Source organism: Polyergus mexicanus, unplaced genomic scaffold, assembly GCF_030449975.1.
Source record: "Polyergus mexicanus isolate NDT 795.1 unplaced genomic scaffold, iyPolMexi1.0 SCAF_6, whole genome shotgun sequence".
Taxonomy (NCBI): Eukaryota; Metazoa; Arthropoda; class Insecta; order Hymenoptera; family Formicidae; genus Polyergus; species Polyergus mexicanus.
In genome coordinates, this window is record NW_027223326.1 from 10,469,132 (window position 1) to 10,489,930 (window position 20,799).

Sequence of the window (20,799 nt, forward strand, 5' to 3'; positions counted from 1 at the left end):
ATCAAAAATTATATTTTTCATCATTAGAATATTTAATTTTTTCTTTTTTTTTTTCTTATTATAATATAGGCTTAGAGAAAATAATTGCGTCAGATTTTAATTAATTTAAAACCGCGCATACACACACAAATTAGATACTCGATTTTATTCGTACTCGTACTCGACGTTTTTAAGATCACGTCTGATAACGACGTGAATTTTAAAAAAATTTCCATCGTACACGATCAACAAATTTTGATCGATCAAGGAAAGTATTTTCGCCCGCGCACACGAAGACGCGTCCAGACGCTGACGCATCGTGCATATGTAATTCTTTTTCTTTCTTTCTTTCTTTACCAATGGTTCTCAATCGTAAATCTTCAAGGTTATTCCGTAAAACACGCGTGGCGATGCGGAACTGAAATCGTTAATTTTTTGACTATTATTCAATCTGATTATTCATACACTATATAACTGAAAGAATAATTGTGCTATCTCACGCTTTATGCGTACTTTGTAAAAAATCGACAGATTGATCCTTACTCATCGCTTTCAGAAATAGAAGCCTATTGTGTTGCCTCGATATTTTCGAGTCAATATCGAGATCGTTATCGACAATTCTCATTAGCGTTCCGGTATTAAGTATCCACATATATTTTCTACGTGCATCTTGTCGTCTGCCTGAATAATTAGCGACGATCGTACCTAGTGTATCTACACGCTTTAATCTCATATCTCGGGCAAAACATCGGCGCTCGCAGGCTGCAGGCGGCCCCTGGTCCTGCAGTGTAACGGACAAATATTCAAGCAAATAGCCCGTATGCATATTTATATGCAATACCAGCTCGTTGTTTTCGCCGCATACTCGCCCGGATAATAACGAACCGTTAATATTTGCGCGTTAACCGTGTGTACGCGATACAAATGTAAATAATATGCCGCATTAGCCGATCGCGGTAGGCTTATCGGCGACCAGGGTCGCTTATAATTATCGCTTTCCCGTCGGCGTTTTCAAAGCGGGTCGTGTTATATAATTATAACTCGCGCCTGGGATAAAGTTTATTTGACCCGCGTACCTTTTGTTAATTCGTCGACGCGATTAATCGCTAGTAAAATTCTAATCGATTCAGAGAGAGAGAGAGAGCGTGCAATCGTTCGTCTAACGACTAGCACAAGAGATACGTTTCATATAATTATTTGTACATCAAGTATTGCTGGAAGTACCATATATGTTATACTCTGAGTGACGATCTTAAACGTTAGAAAGTTGAGAAAAAGCAAATGGTGACTAGCAAAATTTTTCCTATCCGAAAGAAAAAATTGTTTCAACAGATGCTAAAATTGAAATGTGATAAAATTATTTCTTAAAATCGCTTTACGGGAGAAAAAGAATTTTTTATCAAAGTAAAATTACAGATTGCGAGCATGAAGAACATAGAAAAAGAGAGAGAGAGAGAGAGAGAGAGAGAGAGAGAGAGAGAGAGACAAACAAAAGAAAAAGAGAAGGGAAGTTAACCGGTTTGAAGAATGTCGGACCCTCGAACGATCTCGAAAAATACGAAGGGCACCGGGTAATCCTTCGCTCGTGTTACTCATAATCCTTAAAATTCGAGAAACGTCTGTTGTCGTCGTCGTATGAGAAACACAATCGCACCAGTGGATAATTATGCGCCTGCACACAAAAACGAATAACGGCAAAAGAAAAAAAGCGCGGCACGTAAAATGTGCGAGAAAAAAAAACAGATATAGAGGAGAGAAGCAGAAGAGGAAAGATAAAAATAAACATCTTCGAGAAACTGGTTCGGAGAAATCATTACGAATCCATCCAATTTCCAACGGTATCCCATTTTCTTCGGGAAGAGTTCGATTTCACGACCTTGAGCATTTCGAGAAATTATCCGAAGAGCGGTTACGAAGAGAACTTACGAAAACGTGACCCGCACTCTGAAACACGCGCTGGAACACGTGGTCGGAGAGAGAACGCGATCGATACTTCGAAAGTATCGCTTGTTTAGACGGCGGAAACTATCGCGCGGAAAGTTTCGCGACACCGAGTATCAGCGCGAAAATATCGATACCGCAATATCGTTACTCTACATATATAAAAAGGAAACTTGCACCATACGCGAAAATATAGACGATAATAAATTTTTTTTTTTTCCCTTTTTTTCTTTCACGCTATCCGTTGACAAGGCGAGCGCTATCGGTGCTTCTCTTAGCGAATGATATAAAAAATGCATCGTTTTATTATACAAGATAAAATTCATATATTTGAAAAAGAAAAAAAATGGCAATTACGATAGTAGAAGAAAGAAATCGAGCGCGCGTTCGACTGTCGAAAAAATAAGACGGATCGCGACATTACGCAAGAAACCTTAGACATGCACTTGACCCACCGACATACTTTCACTTTTTTCCATTCGGAGAACGAAAAAGCGAGTCTGTCTGCCCGTCCCTTTCGGTACGCGCCAAGATAATCGATGGAAATCACAAAGATCCGACCTCACCCATCGTCGTCCCGAAACGAATAAGCGCAGATATTGAGGGCGAATGTTCCGCGATGAAAGTTGCTCCGAAAGAACTCCCCGAAAACTCTAACAAGCTCATCAGTCGAAACTTCTTGCCTTTTTCACACGGCCTCTTTGAACTTCGCCAACAATAGTTAGATAAATCCCAAGGTGATATATATTATGCACATAATACCGTTCGAAATTATCGTCAGCGACAGATGTATAATTAGTGTTTAAATATCTGCTTCACAGAGTCAAAATACATGTCATTTCGTGTGCCAATTAAAAAAGTAATTGAATAAAATTTTATAAACATGCCACAATGATGATAATAAAAAAATATCACATATCGCAGATATCACATATAATTTCGTTTATAATTCAGAAATTATTAATACCTCGACATTTTCGCCAAGAAAATATCCTTCAAATCGGTCAAAGAATCTGCTATTGTAAGTGATTTCAGAACATTTTTTTTATATAGATATATACGACATATCTATGTATCGAACTGGTTTCAATTTTCGAAAGGCTGCGAGTGTATTGTATCTGTCATGAGAATTGCTGAGTATTCACAAACGTTATGAATGGTTCTTGACCTCAATGAGTGCAAGTTCTATTACATTCGCTGCGGGGTTCGTTGACGCGTTACCAGTGTTCGCGTTGCATTACCCCTTTGCGTCATTAAAATAAGCGTAATTATAAGCATTTATCATTTACTAACGCGAACATCGAGCATCATGAGAATTCAGCATTACTGTCAAATTATTTTTCAAGGGAAACTTGTAAAATGTATGAGAACTTTCTCTTCCTTTGTTCTTTTCGCCCCTTTACGGCCACGGATCTTGTTACAGCCCGTTATACCATTGTTATAAATTAATTGCCCATTGTTATCCAGGTTTATCGGTTTGAAAATATATTTACAAAGTCACAGGTACTTCAATCCGATTATTTTCGATATCAATCGAGTTTATCTAACAGAGTATTATCGCGCAAAAATAAAAATAAAAAAAAAAAGAAAGAGAGAGAGAAAGAAAGAAAGAGAAAGAGAATATTCAGGATATATTATACATATGATCGAAATAATATATCTCCTAAATAAGAGACGGTTTTTCCGTATACTACCTTCTACCTGTAATATTTTTTCAGCTGACAATACCATTTCGCTTTATACACGAAATACTGAATATCATCGGATACAAATGACGTCAAACGTATCAGATAACAAACATGCAATATTCCACATGTTTCGATTATTACATTTTCCACGCACGTTGCAAATTTTATCTCTCTGTAATCCGATTTATAGCATGCACAAAAGTGTCCTGTGTACAACGCAATATTCTAGGATTAATCATTTCATCAGATCTTGAAACTTATTCGAAATCTCTTGCATTAAATATTTTGCGTTATTTTAGTCAGTGTAAAACCTTATCAAAATTTAAATAATACCGGATTTTCATCGTATTTAAAAAAAAAATTTATATTCGTTAAATATCGTATTTTATTGAAAATAATATTTCAATGAAAAATATCTAAGTGTAGGATTTTCTCATAAAATTCGCATAAACTTATAATTCGCGATCCCTGCTTTTATGAAAATATCACATTTCCAGAGTTTCCGCAAGTGAAAGCCGTCCCGGGTTTACGGAGGGTTAATTTCTTGCATTCGACATTGCTCGGGTCCCCTTTGTTCGTTCCATACCTATTATGTCGGTGCCTCCGCACCTCTCTTTCCATCGTTCCTTTCTTCGCCGACCTCATCCACCATCAGGCAGAACACGTCTCAACAAAGCGTGGCGGGAGGAGAAGGTAAGGGAAGGGAAGGGAAGGGAAGGGAAGGGAAGGGGAGGGGAGGAAAGGAGGCGGCGGCTTAATAATTCAAATGTTTACCGTCGCTTTCAAAGATAAGCTGATAAAAGCGTGCACTCGTACACGAGCTAATATACGCGACGGACTTGAAATCATGGCGTGTGCACACGCAGCGTGCACGCGCAGATGTATTGTATAACATGCGAACGTAATTCTCGGTAACGACGACTCACATTCTATACGCATATCCATGACGGTACCTCCATATACGCAGTATGCAACAGATTAATCTCCGATCGGCGCGTCCCGTTGTCAAGACGTCACTTTCATTAAATCACCGTCACGCAGACGGTAACCTCGTTTCCGCGCCAACAATGTCATCGAAGAGAGAACCCTCACCTCGCGAATCACATGAAAGCTTCGGATGTAAAATATAAACCATGATTTTTTTTTTTTTTTTTTTTTAATGCAAGTTTTTAATTGCCGAGAGTTTTGCATAAAATACAATTTAAAACTGAAGCACTCGAAATTTTACGAAAACATTCTTTAATATACATTGAGAAAATGATAACGCAAAATGTATATTACCAATTTTGATGAAAAATTAATATATATTAAAAATATATACAATATATAAAAAGTTTTTTGTAAAAAAATACGTATAAAACGATCTCTTATTATTAAAGATTCTATTGTTAAACAAAATATTCCGAATTTATCGTCACGATAGTTGAATCGGTCGAATAGTTTGATCAGTTTGGACTTGAATAATATGAGAGAGATTTAGGCACAACTGAACACGTCGAGCGCGCAATTACGCATGCAAAATGAAGTTATGTCGCTCGCCGATAATACGCAACGCGTCCATCCAAGCGCGATATTGTTTCGAAGAGTACGGATCGGCAACAATGCTTCGTTTCGCAATAATTTCATAGCGCTACCAAGAGTAATACACCTTTGCCAGAGACGCTCCGGCGATACCGCTCGCAAATGGACCGCGTGCGACGTATCCAACGCGCAAATTACGCGCCAGATAATTTCACGCGACGATTGTGCCAACCGGTCGTCACGTCACTATCGTCACGCGTTTTTATCGCACCTACTGTCACCTCAAAATACACGAGAGACATTTCACGAGAGAAATATTATTTTACGTGTATTTATCTGTGTACCAAGAATAAACATATTTATTTTGTAATCGCGTATACATATTTCATCTCCTTGAATAATAATATATAAAGATAAAAGATAAAATTTATGCAATTTTTTATACTTAATCTTTCTTAGTATTTTTTTCTAATTTTTTCTTAATATTCATTTCTAAAACTAATTATGTAATGCATTTAAATAATTTTTTAAGAATGTAATAGATATTGGTAATGTATAAAAGTCTGTCGTTTTATTTTTATCGCGGGAGACATTTCTATTGCAAGCTGCTAATCGTCAGTTGACGAAAGAATGGCAGGAGCAAGCAGGTGCAGCTGTTCAAAATCATAACAAGAAGCATCAGTAACAATGCAAATGCCCGGTGTCCCGAACATGCGCAACATTTTATATAAGGACGAACAGCTGCGAGCAGCTGCACCCAGTTCGTCCGAGGGTTTTCTAAGGTGAAACGAACGATTTGAGGAGCGAACGAAAGAGAGAGAAATAGAGGGAGGCACCGATTCTCGAACAATCTTTTCGCCAATATGGCGAAAAGGTCGTATTCGTGAAGTCCTAGATGAGTGGAAACGACTCGACGAAAATACTGGGTTATGATCAGAGAGATATCTGACGTAAGGCAGCTGCCGATGCCTCTTGGTTACTCGACCGAAACTAATAAACGATCCCGAATGCCAACCAACGCACGGATTCAGGAAATATTTTGCGATATTACGTGGGTGTGCGCGTGGTGTCGGATATTTAAATTTAAAACTCCGCGAAATGTGATTTCGAATAAGAGCTATCTTGGCCTATAATCCATACCATCTTGATTAATATAATAAAGTTTCTATCATAATTCTTACCGAATCAAAAATAGAACAAAAATTTAAGCAATTCAACTGTCAAGTATTATGAAAGATTTGTAAAAAAATCTGGAATAATTCAAACTAAGTTACATCAATTAACGTTGATCTTAAGCAACTTTTTTTTTAATTCATAGTCCAACATTATAAATGGAGAGAAGAGACTCAGCTGTCTGGCATTAACCTTATATCAAAAATTGATGAAAACCAGCCTCAATAGAAATGAGTCAAATAAACGGCGCTCCGCGGGATATAATGATCCTACTGCTTTTGGTATGTGACTGTAAAGCCGAACCGTTTATTTGCAGTGGAACGTCTGTTCAGAGTCACACTAATGAGTCTCGGAATCTAACAGTCGAGAGGTAACGACCCGTTGGCCCTGACACACATATGCCTTGATTGAATTTTCGAGAAGCTATCCGACAAAAGCCTTTTTCCCGAAGAAAACTGAATGTTGGCAATACGAGTTTTTCATTATCTTTTAACTAGCATGTTTTATTTCTTTCCTTCCAACTGACACGGTGTGGTTTGTCAGACTTCACTGCGGTTACTCGCAAAAAAAAAAAAAAGACGAAGTTATTTTATTAAATATAGAAATACACGTATTTCTAGAATTTCTAGAATTTTATTTTGTAAAAAGAAAAGAGAAGAGAAGATTCAACCACAAATCGCAGATTACAAAACCGCGCCTCGTCCGAATCTATTACAAAAGTCATTCTCCGTTATTTTTCCCCAAGCGAAATCCATGCGAGCTGTCATTATGCCGCGACATTTTTATCGCGCAAGAATATCGGCGGCGTTCATCGCACGGTGATGGAATTAATTAAAGTATCTCTCTCCGCTCGGTGGATGGATGGCGCGGTGGATGTCGAAATTACTCACTTCCTGGTTGAAGAGCCTCGGAGGATTGTTCGTTCGATGCGGGGACCGGCGCGCGTTAAAGCTTCGCTTACAACGGATCATTTTCTACAATAATTAATATTATTTTGTACGCGCGACGCAAAACACGATTACAATAGCGGAAAGCGCGCGTCCCCTCTCCGTTACATTCTTGAATTATCATCTTCGGGAAAAAGCGGTACTCGCGACATCCCTCCCCACGCGCTTCGCGAAAGTCTATTATTTTAATATTCACCGAACGCGGTATCGCCCAAAAACTTCTACGTGACAAGAATTTTCCATCTACCTGCACACGTAGAGCGACTAACCAATTTCACCATGTATATACCAAAAAACCATTTTCCAGGAAGGATATAGCCAAAATACGCATGATAGCTTTCGCGGCTTACGCGTAACAAGAAATTGATTTTTGGCAGCGGGAAAAAACAGAGAGAGAGAGAGAGAAAGAGAGCGAATCGTTTACGCGACCGAAAATTGCGCACGCAATCTCTCGGTAATCCGATCTAATTAACGAGGAGACGAGTGATCGGATCATCGAAAGTTTGCATTATTGGTTTGCACAATCGACGGTTTTGTACGAGATTGCTTTCAAAACCGGCCGATACAAACGTTGCCGATGAAGGATGAAGAATGTCGCGTTGAAAAATGACGTTATTTTCAATAGCTCGTCGCGAAGCTATTCTGTCGATTTATTTACGAAACGAACGACGACGGATCAACGAATCGTGGTATCATTTTTGCCAATCGTTGCATCGAGCACGATTCGAGTTATAATATATTCTTACTAATAACCGAATATTTTCGCAAATTAATACAATGATAATCTCCGCATTAGGTCAAGGTTAAGATCAAGACGAGTGAAAATCAGACGTACGGCGTACAAGGATTTCTCTATACAGAAATGAAATTCATAAGCAAACAGAAATAATGCAATTTCTATTTACCGATAATCTCGAAAAGTCGCTTCAATTGTGGCGAAGAAATTAAGATTGCTTCGATTTAAACTACAAAACGATTATCATTAGCAATGGCCGGAATCATGGCCGCGTATTCATGATTATTAGCCCGTCCGCCAATTTGTCGTCCCCATCGACGACAGGCCGTCTCTACGAAAAACAGGCGGGCCTGCGCCTGTGAAATATTATGGCGGTAGTTAATTTTCAGTATCGATCTCATCCCGCGCGCAACGAGGGCGATTTAATTTATTAATTTTCCGCGACATGAGTTATATACAAGTATCCCGTTGGACGTTCGATCGCCGAGAAAATGGAGCCGGCCCTTTTCTGAGATGCCGCCTAAACACATTCATACAAACATATACCGAAGTCTCTCTCGTCTCTCTCGTAAACAAGAAAAACGATACTTGGAGGAGGCGGGAGAGAAATCGGCGGAAATGTATCGGAAAAATTCATATTTAGAAATATGCGCCGTATATCTGTTTTGGCGGATAATATTATATTTTATTTGTGTTATTTATTTTGTGGAAGGATAAATAGATAGATAAAGTTATTTGTAAAACGGCAAGCTCTTCTCTTATTCAATCACTCCGTCAAACGTAATTTATGCGAGCGCAATGTTTATATATTAAAAAAAGAAGAAAAAAAAGAAAAAAATTTCGTGTCTTGTCGGCTCTTAAATAACGCGCGTTTCATGCCGAATGAAATCGCGTTTCGCCTCCCGCGAAACATCACGTCAATGCCACGCAAATCCATGCGTTGCTTATTTTTCCACCGGATAGTTTCCGGTGGATGTTTACCCGAGCGAAAGGCTCTGACAGAGGTAAAGAAAGGAGATGGGAGAGAAAGAGAGAGATAGAAAAAAATGAGTTCTCTTTACTCTTCTCACGATGCTACTTTCTGCCGCGGAAAACTAGCCGGCGGTTTGGAAACCGCAAATCGCGAAACAGGGAAATCGTGCGGAGAGAAATAAAGAAAGAGGAAAAAAAGGAAAGCACCCGAGTAATCGATTACCGGAGAGGAATCGCCCTCTTATTACTTTAGACAACCGCTTTGCGAAACAATGCAAAACGAATGCCCATGTCGGTCGACGGTTGATGCGATCACGGACAAACAAAATGTCGGAAGGAATCCAGATCGACAGCCATAAATATGTGGATGCTCGAGAATTTGAGCCGACGAGATTCGTTCGGCGTGATGCACGTGTTTAAAAATCTCGCGCGACGAAAAAAAAATCAATAAAAAGAAAAAAGAAAAAAAAAATACAAATTCGTCCGCCGCCGAATGTTACGCATATGAAATTCTTTATTAGAATTTCTCCGCTGTCCCTTGCCCCCATGGGAAACATTTTCCCAGGTATAATCCGTCCTTACAAATCTCGGATCGCGGAAGAAGAATATCGACGGGACGCGCGACGCACCGGCCATAAACGTCGAAATAGAAAAATATGATACGCCTCGCAAGCCCAAAATACGAGAGGTCCGATCATCGACGGGAAGAAAGTAGGAGAGGGGTACAAGTTCGAAAGGAAATATTCCGCTCGCACGCGGCAAGAAGGATGGAGAATTGATGGATTGCTTTGCGGGAGTCGGACGACCTTGATGATGGAAAGAACTCGCATACCACACGATTGCCCGTTTGACTCAAATGCCACTTAAACGACCATGAATTTAGTGAATCAAATATTCGTGGCCGTTCGCGATGCTTATTTCGTAATAGAACTTTATAACGATACGTATAAATGAATTTCGCCGAAAAAAAGATAAAAGAGGAAGATGAAATCCGAACGCAATTAACAAAAGAAATAAAATGAATAGCTGCGAACAGCTGTACGAAATATAAAGATATTATTATCGGAAAGAAAGAAATGAAAAATAATTTGACGTTATCGTTGCGTGTGTTACAGATTTGAAATTTTATTATATCATTATTACTTAATTGGCGTGCAAAAAAACCATTACGCCATATCGATATATAAAAAGTATAGATAGCGAGGTAACACAAAACTTACTTTACATTACGATCTAATCATCTCGAAATCTATAGTTTTAATTAAGACAACAATTATCAGCTGATTGAAGTATCTCTCGCAGAAGAGAAAAAAAAAAGATTATTAACTTGTAAGAGGAAAAGGAACGAATTGACCTTCCGCGCTTAATAAATCCTTTAATATCCCGGTTATGGCAAGTATTTAGTCACTTCGTAGGTCCCTAAGATCGTTCCAGCGCATGCTCAGCATTCTCAGCATAGGGTTCCCATAAATTGCAAGTATGATACGTCCTGAAAACGTCGACTCTCGAAATGCTTTAACACTAAACGACGAAGAGAGGAACGAAACGAAAGAAAAGATTAAAAGGGATGACACGTCGGGTCGATATCAAGGTAAACTGAGACACCTAAGGTTTGCGCGCAACTCGCGATGCGGTCGCATAAAATATCAGCAAAAGAATTTTTCCCAGCCTCTGTCAACGTTTCTTTGAAACTCGATAATAATCATGTAGCTAACAGATAAAATTCATCGCCAAGGTTAAAATCATATTTTCTCCGATATCAATATTTATATTAAATATAACCGTTAATTCTCTACGGTCAGAATATAGTGATAATGTAGGAAATATAAGAGCCCATTTACTCTCTCTCTCTCTCTCTTTCTCTTTTATTCTTAATAAAATAGAATAATTATATTATTACATATTTACGAATAGATTATATTCAATAATAATCAGAAAAAAAATTGGACGATCCGCGTTAGACGAATATCATGGATGGCGAAATAGCAGAGTCTAATGTCGGTTCCTGGAAAGCGTTCGAGGCTAAAGGAAAGAGTTCGAATACTCGCGAATTGCGAAACGCGTTTCGCATAGTGATGAGCCACGACGTTATAAAGCCGCCGACGCAACGAGGCTAGAAAGAGGGCCCCGACGATAGCGAGAACCGGTTCCCGCGACTCGGATGGCAAAAATGGTTAAATCGTAACCCAGGTGCAATATCGCGGGGCACAGGTGGCTGATCGGCGCGGTGCATCATCGGAGAAAATAGCCCTCGATTTCGCGAGCGTCGCGTTCGCGCCGATTACCATTCACGGTGCAAAAATACCCACCTACCTACCTACCTACCTGCGCCCGGGACAGTCTTAGTCATCGATATTCGGATCGCGAACACAATTACGGGCGATATCGCCAACCGTGAAATTGTAGGCCGAGGTACAGCGTGAATCGCGAAGTAATCGACAAGCCGTTAAAAAAAAAGAGAGAGAGAGAGAGAGAGAGAGAGAGAACGAGAATATTCCTCCAATCTCTTAACTCGAATACGCTGGATTCATCAGCTCGAAAATTTCGCAATTACGTAATCGTAATAAATAGACGCGGATTGATAAACCCGCAGCACCAGAACCTTCAACATTCTCGTCTTCCTTATTAGAGAGAGACTGCGTTGTATCGCAACTAATCGCGATTACAGTGGATTTCCTATTACGTCCACCGGGGACATGACGAACGTAAAAGGTGTGGTTTCTAAATTCCCGAGGAGGAGCAATTACACGCGTTAAGTTTCTTCACTCGGTCGTTCGCGAGTCTCGCGTTCGGCTTGGAAAGAGGTACGCTCTGATTGCCGGTTTTGCGCACAGCCTAGTTTCTCTATTGACAATGGCGTCGTTGACGATGACGATGATTCTGTTCAACGAGGCGCGGATCTACGAGATACAAATTTCAGTCCCCGCGTCGTCGTAAACGCTAGAGAACGCCTGGATTTTATAGCTATGCGTTTAACATTGTGCAGCGTTTTGCTGCAACTTGCGCGACTTGGAGTAGAGCGGTACTTTGCAGTCAGAAAACCATCTAAAGCAAATTAGCAGCATTCCGAAGCAAATTGGAATCTCGAAACTACTTGATACATTATTGTAAGTTTTTATAAAAATAAGTTGCTCGTAAAACTACCAATTTTTAACATTTTCAAGCGCGGATTATTTTCGACGATTTATTCGATTGCGAAACTAAATCGGGAACCGTTAACAATAACGTAAAAACATTTATATATATATATATATATATCGAAAATTAATTACTGTACTCAATTAAACTGTATTTCTTTTTTTTAAATATTTGTGCATTTATAGAAATTTAATTTTACTTAAGGCAGATTTAGAGACACTGCCGCATCGCGGCATTTATACTTTTGTTTCTATTATTTGTATAATTATTTCCAAGTGTATTACGCACAATTTGAGAACAATAAAGTTATTATTATATTGCAAAGCGCGTGTTCGAAGTTCCTTACAAAGGGTCTAAAGGAAGAACGAGGGACGAGATGCGCACAATGACGATTCTCACGATCGAAGAACCTGACGTACCGAACCGACGTATCACGCCAGGGTACCGTGTACCGTAGTCCAGGCGAATACACGCACACGGCAATGCGCACACGTACGAGAGGCCGAGGGAGTTGGAGGAACGCGACCGTTGCAATGCGGCGCCGCGATAAGACGCGTAACTATGCGCCACCGGTTGTCGAGCCGGACTTCTGTTTATGGCAGCAATTTTTACGCCCATCGGCAAAAACTGACAGTCTCGTTACTGCTAACACGACGCCGTAATTCTTATCGATACCGAAGCTTATCCGTATAGCTGTGTTTCCGTTTTGCTCTTCCGATAACCATAATTGTTTTCCGGGGAAAAATTAATTCTTCCACAAGATATGTTTATGTATAAATTAAACTTTTCTATTCGAGACAAAATCGGCCGTATTTTATTTCTAAGTGAGACAATGAAAAATTATTCAGTTGTATAATACACAAAAATATTATTCGATAGCGTTTTTTACGTGCAAAAGTAATTTAATAAGTAAGCGAAGAAAGAAATGTATAGATGAATGCAATCCACAATTTCCTTCTACTTGGCTGAGAATGAAATTAATAAACGTTCGTCACTCGTATGAATACGAATAGAATATTTATGCGCGATGCTGTCGATCGTTTTATCGCGATCATAACAATTTTTATTAAAAATTCTAATTTTGTTAAACTGCTGAATAAATCACTGCGAGCGCTCTCATTCCCGGAGATTTCACAATTTGCATTTATAAATTTTTAATCCTGCTTTGCTGCTTAGTAGAGCAACTGAAATCAGCTTTATAATTTCGAAAGAGAGCCACGTGTTTCCGCTCGGCAGGAGTGTTATCCCTCCGTTGCGCGAGCCGAGTTGCGCTCCGAAAAATCACCGGAAGTCACAGGAACGGCGTTCGAGCGTGCTTTTAGGAAGTCGTGGAGTAAATCAATGGCGTCCATTGAAAATGCATTAAAATAAACGAGAGAGAGGGAGAGCGAAAGGGAAAAAAAGCCGTGAGAATTCAACGAGTATCACGTGTGCAGGGATCAAACGTCGGCGACAGCTGGTTTTCAACGCATGGACATGCGCCTTTCGCATCCTGGCGAGTCCACGAGGAGAGCGACAGGGGGAGAAATCCGCGCGATCTTGGAACGCGCGCAGCGGGTCCGCGCGCACCGCGTGCGGTCGCGTCGCACCGCATGCCGAAAACGATTCGTATTCCGACAACGTGAAAGTTCACCGGCCGAGCGGAAACGCTGGTCGAGAGGCTTCTCTATCCGCTAATCGTACTAACCGTGTCCACGGTAGGCTCCCCAGGCGACGGCGACAGGAATGTCCAGAAAAATCTCCAGTGGAATATCCCCCGTTGGCTCGTCCTTGTCTCACTCACAAATCGCGGCACAGACAATAGACCTCGAACACGAAAAAAAACTCTCTTTCGCTCTCTTTCTCTTTCACCAGGTTTTTCGTCTCGGATTTCCGTTCTCTCGTCGCGCCAAAAAGCGACGCGAAAGATTCACACACGCGAGAAACCGTTGCACAAATCGTGGTTACGACGACGACGACGACGACGACACGAGCAGCGGCGGCAACGACGATGACTGCGGATCACGTTCGTTATAAATCAAAGATGTCACGAGTAAGATGGGTAAAAGACAGGCACAGACACGCGCGCGTGTCGAGATGGCAGGCGTTGCTTATTATACGCGTCGGTTGTCGCGAGGAGCCGTTTTGGATGTTTTGGAGGTTAGGAAGCGCACGACACGACGACGCACCACCGGCTAGCTACTGCTCTCCTTCCTCTCACCGCCTTTCCCTACGAGCTACGCGCGGCAGCCGTCTCTCTCTCTCTATCCGTCTGCCCCTCTCACTTCGATTCTCTCTCCCACACGAGGAGTATATACACCGAGAGACTGACTGTGTAAGAGTACGATCGCGTCACGTTGTACGCCGTTCGTGCACTAACCGATCGTCCATTTTGCCGGGGGTAAACACCGGACGAGAGAAAAAGAGAGAAAAAGGGAGAAGAGGGAGAGACAACACCGGCGGAGGAAGCAAGAGGGCGTGAGAATGAGACGAACAAAGAAAAATCAAACAGGAGAGGCCCATATACATACACACATACATACCGTCACGTAGGCAGTAAGTACGAAGCGCAGACAAAGACACAACGTGTAGTTCGCAGGAAGAGAACAAAAAAAAAAAAAAGAGTGGGGGAAGAGAAACACGCCGTGGCGCACCGCGCCGGTTCACGATACGTAAATACGTCGACAACTTCGAAACTCGAAAACCGCGATAACTTCACGCGATAGATCCGCTTAAAAATCATAGGCACGCCACGAGCGGAGACAGGAGACAGAGAGAGGCGACGCCAAAACTTCGCTACACACGAATATCGTGGTATGTCAGGGAAACGGACGGCGAGGAGACGGCGAGAGGCAAGGGGACGTGTTCGAGACGAACGGCGCGGTTTCGTGGGGTGAAGGCACGACATGCAAGGCAAGGGGGACGCGGAGGTAGAGAGAAAGAGAGAAGAGAGCTTACCGTAGTCGAGAGGTTAGGTGCGGCGCGGGGCGACGAGCGGGAAACGGCACAACGTTCCGACTCGGTAGAGGGACGCGGGGCGACTGACGCTCCAAGCGGAGAGGGGGAACGTAGGCTTCGGCGGGACGCTGGGAGGAGAGGGGAGAGGCGACTCGCACAGCCGGCAACAGCCGACTCGACTCGATTTGTCACGATCTCTCTCGCACGCTCGGCGCTACCGGTGACGTTGTCTCTCTCGCTCCTTTGAGATTCGATGTATCGCCGTCGTCGTCGTCGCCGATATGTGTTGGAAGCAGCACGACGTAGGAGGCGCGCCAGGATGTATACGGGGTGTCCGTGATATTCGGCGATTACGCGCTATTCACCCTTGCGGTCCTTCCTCGTGGAGCAATTTTGCAATGTGCAAACGCGTAATGCATTAAACGCCTGTAAACGCCTGTTGCAGCCTAATTCGTCCAAACATTTGTTAAATAATCCCGCGATGTTGCGCTATATAAAGTGTAAATTCGTGTAGAGAATGCTCCCGTAGGAAAGTGGAAATAAATGTTCTGCCGAGAACATTTACATAATACGAGTTTGCATAGTACGCATCTTGACTGTATTTGCATAATGCGGATCCTGTTTGTATTTACATAATCCAAATTTCGATTTTATTTCAGCGCGAGTAATATTCTCTATCGTTCGAAAATAGTCGGCATACCCAACGGAAATTATGATTGTTCAACGCGTTATTCATGACAACTGAGAGTAATCATTTTGCGCCATTTTTATTATTTAAAGGCGAAACGTATAAAATGAAAATTGCTCTTGACGCACATCTCGTACAAAGGCAGCTATTAATATCTGAAGAATATTAATAGATACTATTAATATAATTTAATTTAAATCGCATATAAATTATATTCAGCAGCATTATAAAATTTCAACAATTCTTGTATATATTTAACTATTCAACCTTTTATATTCATGGCATTTTATATGCAGAAAAGAATATCTAAAAATAACAGACCCATAATTTTCCATCACACGACTCTTTCCAAAATTATTTCGTCCGCACTTATAATATATATAAAATTAGTTGAGCATCGCGGATCTCATTCCTTCATGCTTCTTAGTCTTTGGTATTCGAATCCGTCATGCGTGAACAAAGAACGAGCAGAAGAATTCTCCTTGTACTCTATGGTTCACCCGGTATATACACACGCAGGACGATCGCACGGATAAAAAGAATACAGCTCAGCAAGGTGAGAGAAGGAGCAGGGGAAAGAGGGAGGGGTATGGACCCCGAGAAAGGAATGAGTCGGTGGAACAAGGACGCCTCGAACAAACGACGAGAGGGATGAAGGTAGAGGGTGGCATGAGAGAAGAGAGCGGGGCGACGGGACAGAGGGACATGGAGTCCGGGGAAACGAACGAGAGACCTTGCGCATCGTGGCCGCGATAGAGAGAACGACGCTTTATGTCGGATAGTAGTTGTGTGAAGAAAAGAGAGCCTGGCCTCTCTGCAGAAGGGGAAACACAGAAGAGGGCCCTCGACCGTCTGCGATCCATGCGTATTAAAGGCCTTCTCAGACGCCAAAGGTTCTCTCCCCGTTTGCCGACGAAGGGGAGGGGGGGGGGGGAAAGGGAGACACGTCCGTGCTCGCGGAAACCGGATTACATTTTACATTTTGAATATACCGGGAGTATTTTATTTTTTTTTGCGACGCGAGATGTGTGTTACTCGATATAGGCCAAATGCCCTGTTCCATGTGCACTTTTGTCCGCGGAAGAGGGGTATTTTCAGTCACAAGTGCGTATTTTTAAGAATTCGAGTCCCGGGAGAAAGATAGTTAATTTGGATCGATGCCCCTATTAGATGCTATTCTCTAGATTCCTCGGAAATAAAGATCAGATTTAAAAATGATTGACGGGAGTCAATCTTTTCGACACTTGATGTATATGTGCATGTTGTACGCGTGTTAGAGAAAATATTCCGTATTCTAACAAAATAAATTTTACACCTGGTATCGCGGGGCAAATGTTGTATTATATAGAATACACATGCATGATATCGATCTGTTTATCCAAAATTTATGGAACATAATATTTCTCTGCAAAATTTCAATGCAACAAAAATTATTTCTCATTTTCATCCAATGGAGAAATGTCTATTTTATTTTCATTTTTTACATTCCACCAGATATTATTTATTATTGCTTTTATTTTGATTTATTTTTATTGTAACAATATACAATAAATATATATATATATATATATTATTTTTTTGCAACAAAGAGAGAGAGAGAGAGAGAGAGAGAGAGAGAGAGGGGTATTTATACAATATTTAATTATTATGATTTTTATTTATTATTTCTTTATTAGGATTTTAACTGACAGTGAATTATAAGCCAACAATAATTGTATTAAAAATGAAATTGAATTAGTTTCAGAGTTTAATATTGAGTATTTTAGGAAAGAAAAAAATATATGCTTTTTCATTTTCATAGAATATGAAATAATTATTTTTTGTCAAGTTCATTAATTGTAACATTATTTATACATGTCATACTTTATTTATCTATATTTTTTATACATTATTTTTATAGTTTATTGATAATTTCTACTTTTCATTCTAGAATCAAACATTTCGATTAATTATATTGCATCAATAGATATACATCAGAATTAACTTCTGAAATGTGAAAGCCATTATCATGTACGTATTACGATTGCATTGCAATTCTGGAAGGGTTAGCACGCACGACGTGACGCACACGTACGAGATGGAAAGCAAATCGTTGGGAGCGCAGTGAATGAAACTCGACGACGAAATCGGCCTTGCTAAGATTGCAAGAAGCAACCGGCGTATCACGTATCAAGCGACTAATCAGTGAAATTCGTTCATTACGCGCGAAATCCCCTGACGTCATCGTTATGCAATACGCGACGATTTGATATACCCCGGATGTTTAAAGCGTATTAAACGCATCTTTGTAAGGATTACGTAAATTCGATTATATAGGATAACGTTCTCCTATCGACTAGTCGGAAAATTGCTTATAGTGCTACGCACGTTTATTTATAAATAGTCGTATTAGTCAGTTGTGTAGCCACGTAAGCCCGTTGTAAGTCGCGTTAACATACGTGAGATTACATACGTTTAGATATTCAAGAGAGAAGGGAAAAATTAAGAAATCAATGAAATAAATTAAAGTCGGCTTGTACTGTCTTCGAAAAATCTAAACGAGTATATTCGAGCCAATATGAATTTTTTCAAACACGATTGTTCGTACGATTCAGTATATTTAAAATGTGCCACGTGATCTTAAAATTCACTCGTAGTCGTGAACTAATTTCAACTTTTATTTAAATCCTCCCTAATTAAAGATCGATCGTAGATTGAATAAAACTGCCTCTTTATACAACGTCAAACGCAAATTAAAACACATCAGTTGCATCGAAAAGCGGATAACTTCGAGATAAGTTAACGAAACTTTTTTTCTAAACATCGATATCGTTTCAGAGTAATACGAAAAACGTAACACTACATGTGATGGAAAGAAAGGAACGCCACCGGGATCGTCGATGCGTCCCTGCGTATTTGCATGGGAGGAAGGGGGGGGGGGAGGGGAAGTACCTACAAGATCCCACTGACACAAAGAACACGAGAGCCGTCTGAGCGATTGCACATTCGCGCTCATACGGATGGTTTTGTGTACGTGTTTCTCGTGCGTGGCACGTACGGTTGCGTCGAAGGGGAAAAGAGGAGGAACAGATCTCTTAGGGCCACGCTTAAAAAATATAGGCTCGAGGATACCGCAATAGGACGGGAGGGTTTGCCGTTTCCTCCTGGGACCTCCAGGAACAGATCGTTACTTTTCATTTCGTGAGGGATACGCGACAGGTCTCGTCCCTTTCTGTCCGAAGAGCGGGAAGGGCGCGGCTTATAGCTTCCTTGTTTGGGCCTGTTCGGAGTAGATTCACCATCGAGAATGCAGGATAACGGATCGTGAAACAGAGACTTGGGATATTTTATGGGCCGCGGATTTATCCTGATAAAGTCAGCTGGTTGTAAACTTGTGCTCGGAGAAGAGATCGCGAATTCCCCTAATTATACACGTGATTGTATAATATTACAGCCATTTGCATATATGTTTAATTGTACCAATATCAAGTATTGCGTTTCGTATTTAATGCGTTTTAATATAATGTAAAAAAATTAGTCGAGAAATTTATATACGCAAAAAAGTTTCATAGTGTAAAATAAAGTTTTATTATATTCGAGGTGTATAAAATTTATTTCTCCTGCCATTTATCTCATGTTTTACAAATTATCTTGTCATATCTAAATATGAAGATATTGTCCATTCTTAATATATGGTTATTAATGTTTTGTCTATCTAAGCACGTTTCGCCGTCATCGGAGGTGATTATGCATTTTTGTATTTATTATGTAGTCGATTGATGTAATATACTCGTTTCTTGCTATAATCGATAACATCTTGATGATTATGGCGCCTTCAAGGCTAAACAAGACTCGAATAACAAATAAATTAGAATGTTTGCTTTAAAACTGTCGTGATCGTTTAGAAAGAAAGCGACTATAATTTAATCTTTTTAATGGCACAGTACAATTATTTCAAATTGCCCGCTATTTTATCGAACCACCCACGTTATGTACTCAAGGTCGAAATTATCCGCTGCTTTCATTTCCAGAAGAAAAATAAAACGACTTATAGATCTCGAACAAATAAATATTCAACGTAAATATTCCTCGGCATATTATTTACAGTGAATATTTACAGAGATGCAGTTCGGTAAAATGAAATGTATAATATACACGAGATGTATTTTAAGATTAAATCTCTTCCGCGCGCGTAGTCATAACACGAGAGTCTAGCTCGAGACTTAGTTGTCAAAACAGTTAAACAGTTAATATGAAAGATCCAAAACTTGTCAAAAATTGATTATTTGATGTTTAGTCATTGCCGCGGATTAATCGCATAACGCGTCATTTCAAGCGAATTGGAGTCCGTACGTATATTACCGAAGCCGGTAGATTGATGATTCGCATCGTTATCAGCTGATACAAGGCTGAGAATCTATTCGACCCTATCAAGCAAACCGGCAGAGGAAATAAAGCGTTTTCATCGGTGTCGCCTGGTAATAAAGTACGCAAATGAGGTCGCATGCGTGAGAAAGAGAGAGAGAGAGAGAGAGAGAGAGAGAGAGATCAGACGAGCCCCCCCCCCCCTCTCACTCACTGTCTTTTTCCTGCGAATTTTCCTCCGGGTATGTTTCGCAGTTTCAGATCTCGAAACAGCATTCGCGGCGCAAAACGGAGAGACAGCGAGCGAGCCATATCTCACCTCGGCGTGAAACCTTAAACGTCGCGTTTCAACGTGCGAATTAAGATTTATCGCGACCGCCGTTTGACCAAGAAGCCTTTTCGCGCCGCCGTAAAGCCACGACAAAGACTTATGGTCCGCGGCAAGTTGGTCCATGTTCCCCCGGTGACCTCCCCGAATAGGGCTCGCCGTTTAACTTCCGACATTAAAAAGAATTCGGAATTTATAGTATCGACTAATCCTATAACATCGTAAAGTGTACAAAGCGTTATAGATCGTTAAAGCGGAATCTCGAAACTTGACGAGAGCGAGAACCTACGATCGCGCGAATAACTTAATGTAGCGACGCTTGGCCGCTTGGCAAGAGTAGCGTCGTTCATCACCCGGATGAACAGCTAGAAACGCTTGCTCGAATCGACGATTAAACTTGACGCCCG

General features: G+C 40.8%; 1 protein-coding gene across 14 annotated transcripts in view; it reads right to left on the reverse strand.

The window, feature by feature from the left end:
- Positions 1-20,799, reverse strand: part of Heph (polypyrimidine tract-binding protein 1 heph) — a 356,236-nt gene that overhangs the window by 256,313 nt on the left and 79,124 nt on the right. The window contains exons 1-2 of one of the 14 annotated variants that reach the window (XM_070296905.1): positions 15,033-15,123; positions 13,783-13,901 (exon numbers count right to left, since the gene is read on the reverse strand). The exons of 11 other annotated variants lie outside the window; for them this stretch is intronic. The gene's annotated coding sequence lies outside the window, so the exon portion shown is untranslated. Of the gene's footprint in view, positions 1-13,782; positions 14,488-15,032; positions 15,124-20,799 lie in introns of those variants that run through there. 2 more of the 14 variants (XM_070296906.1, XM_070296904.1) reach the window with 2 other exon arrangements.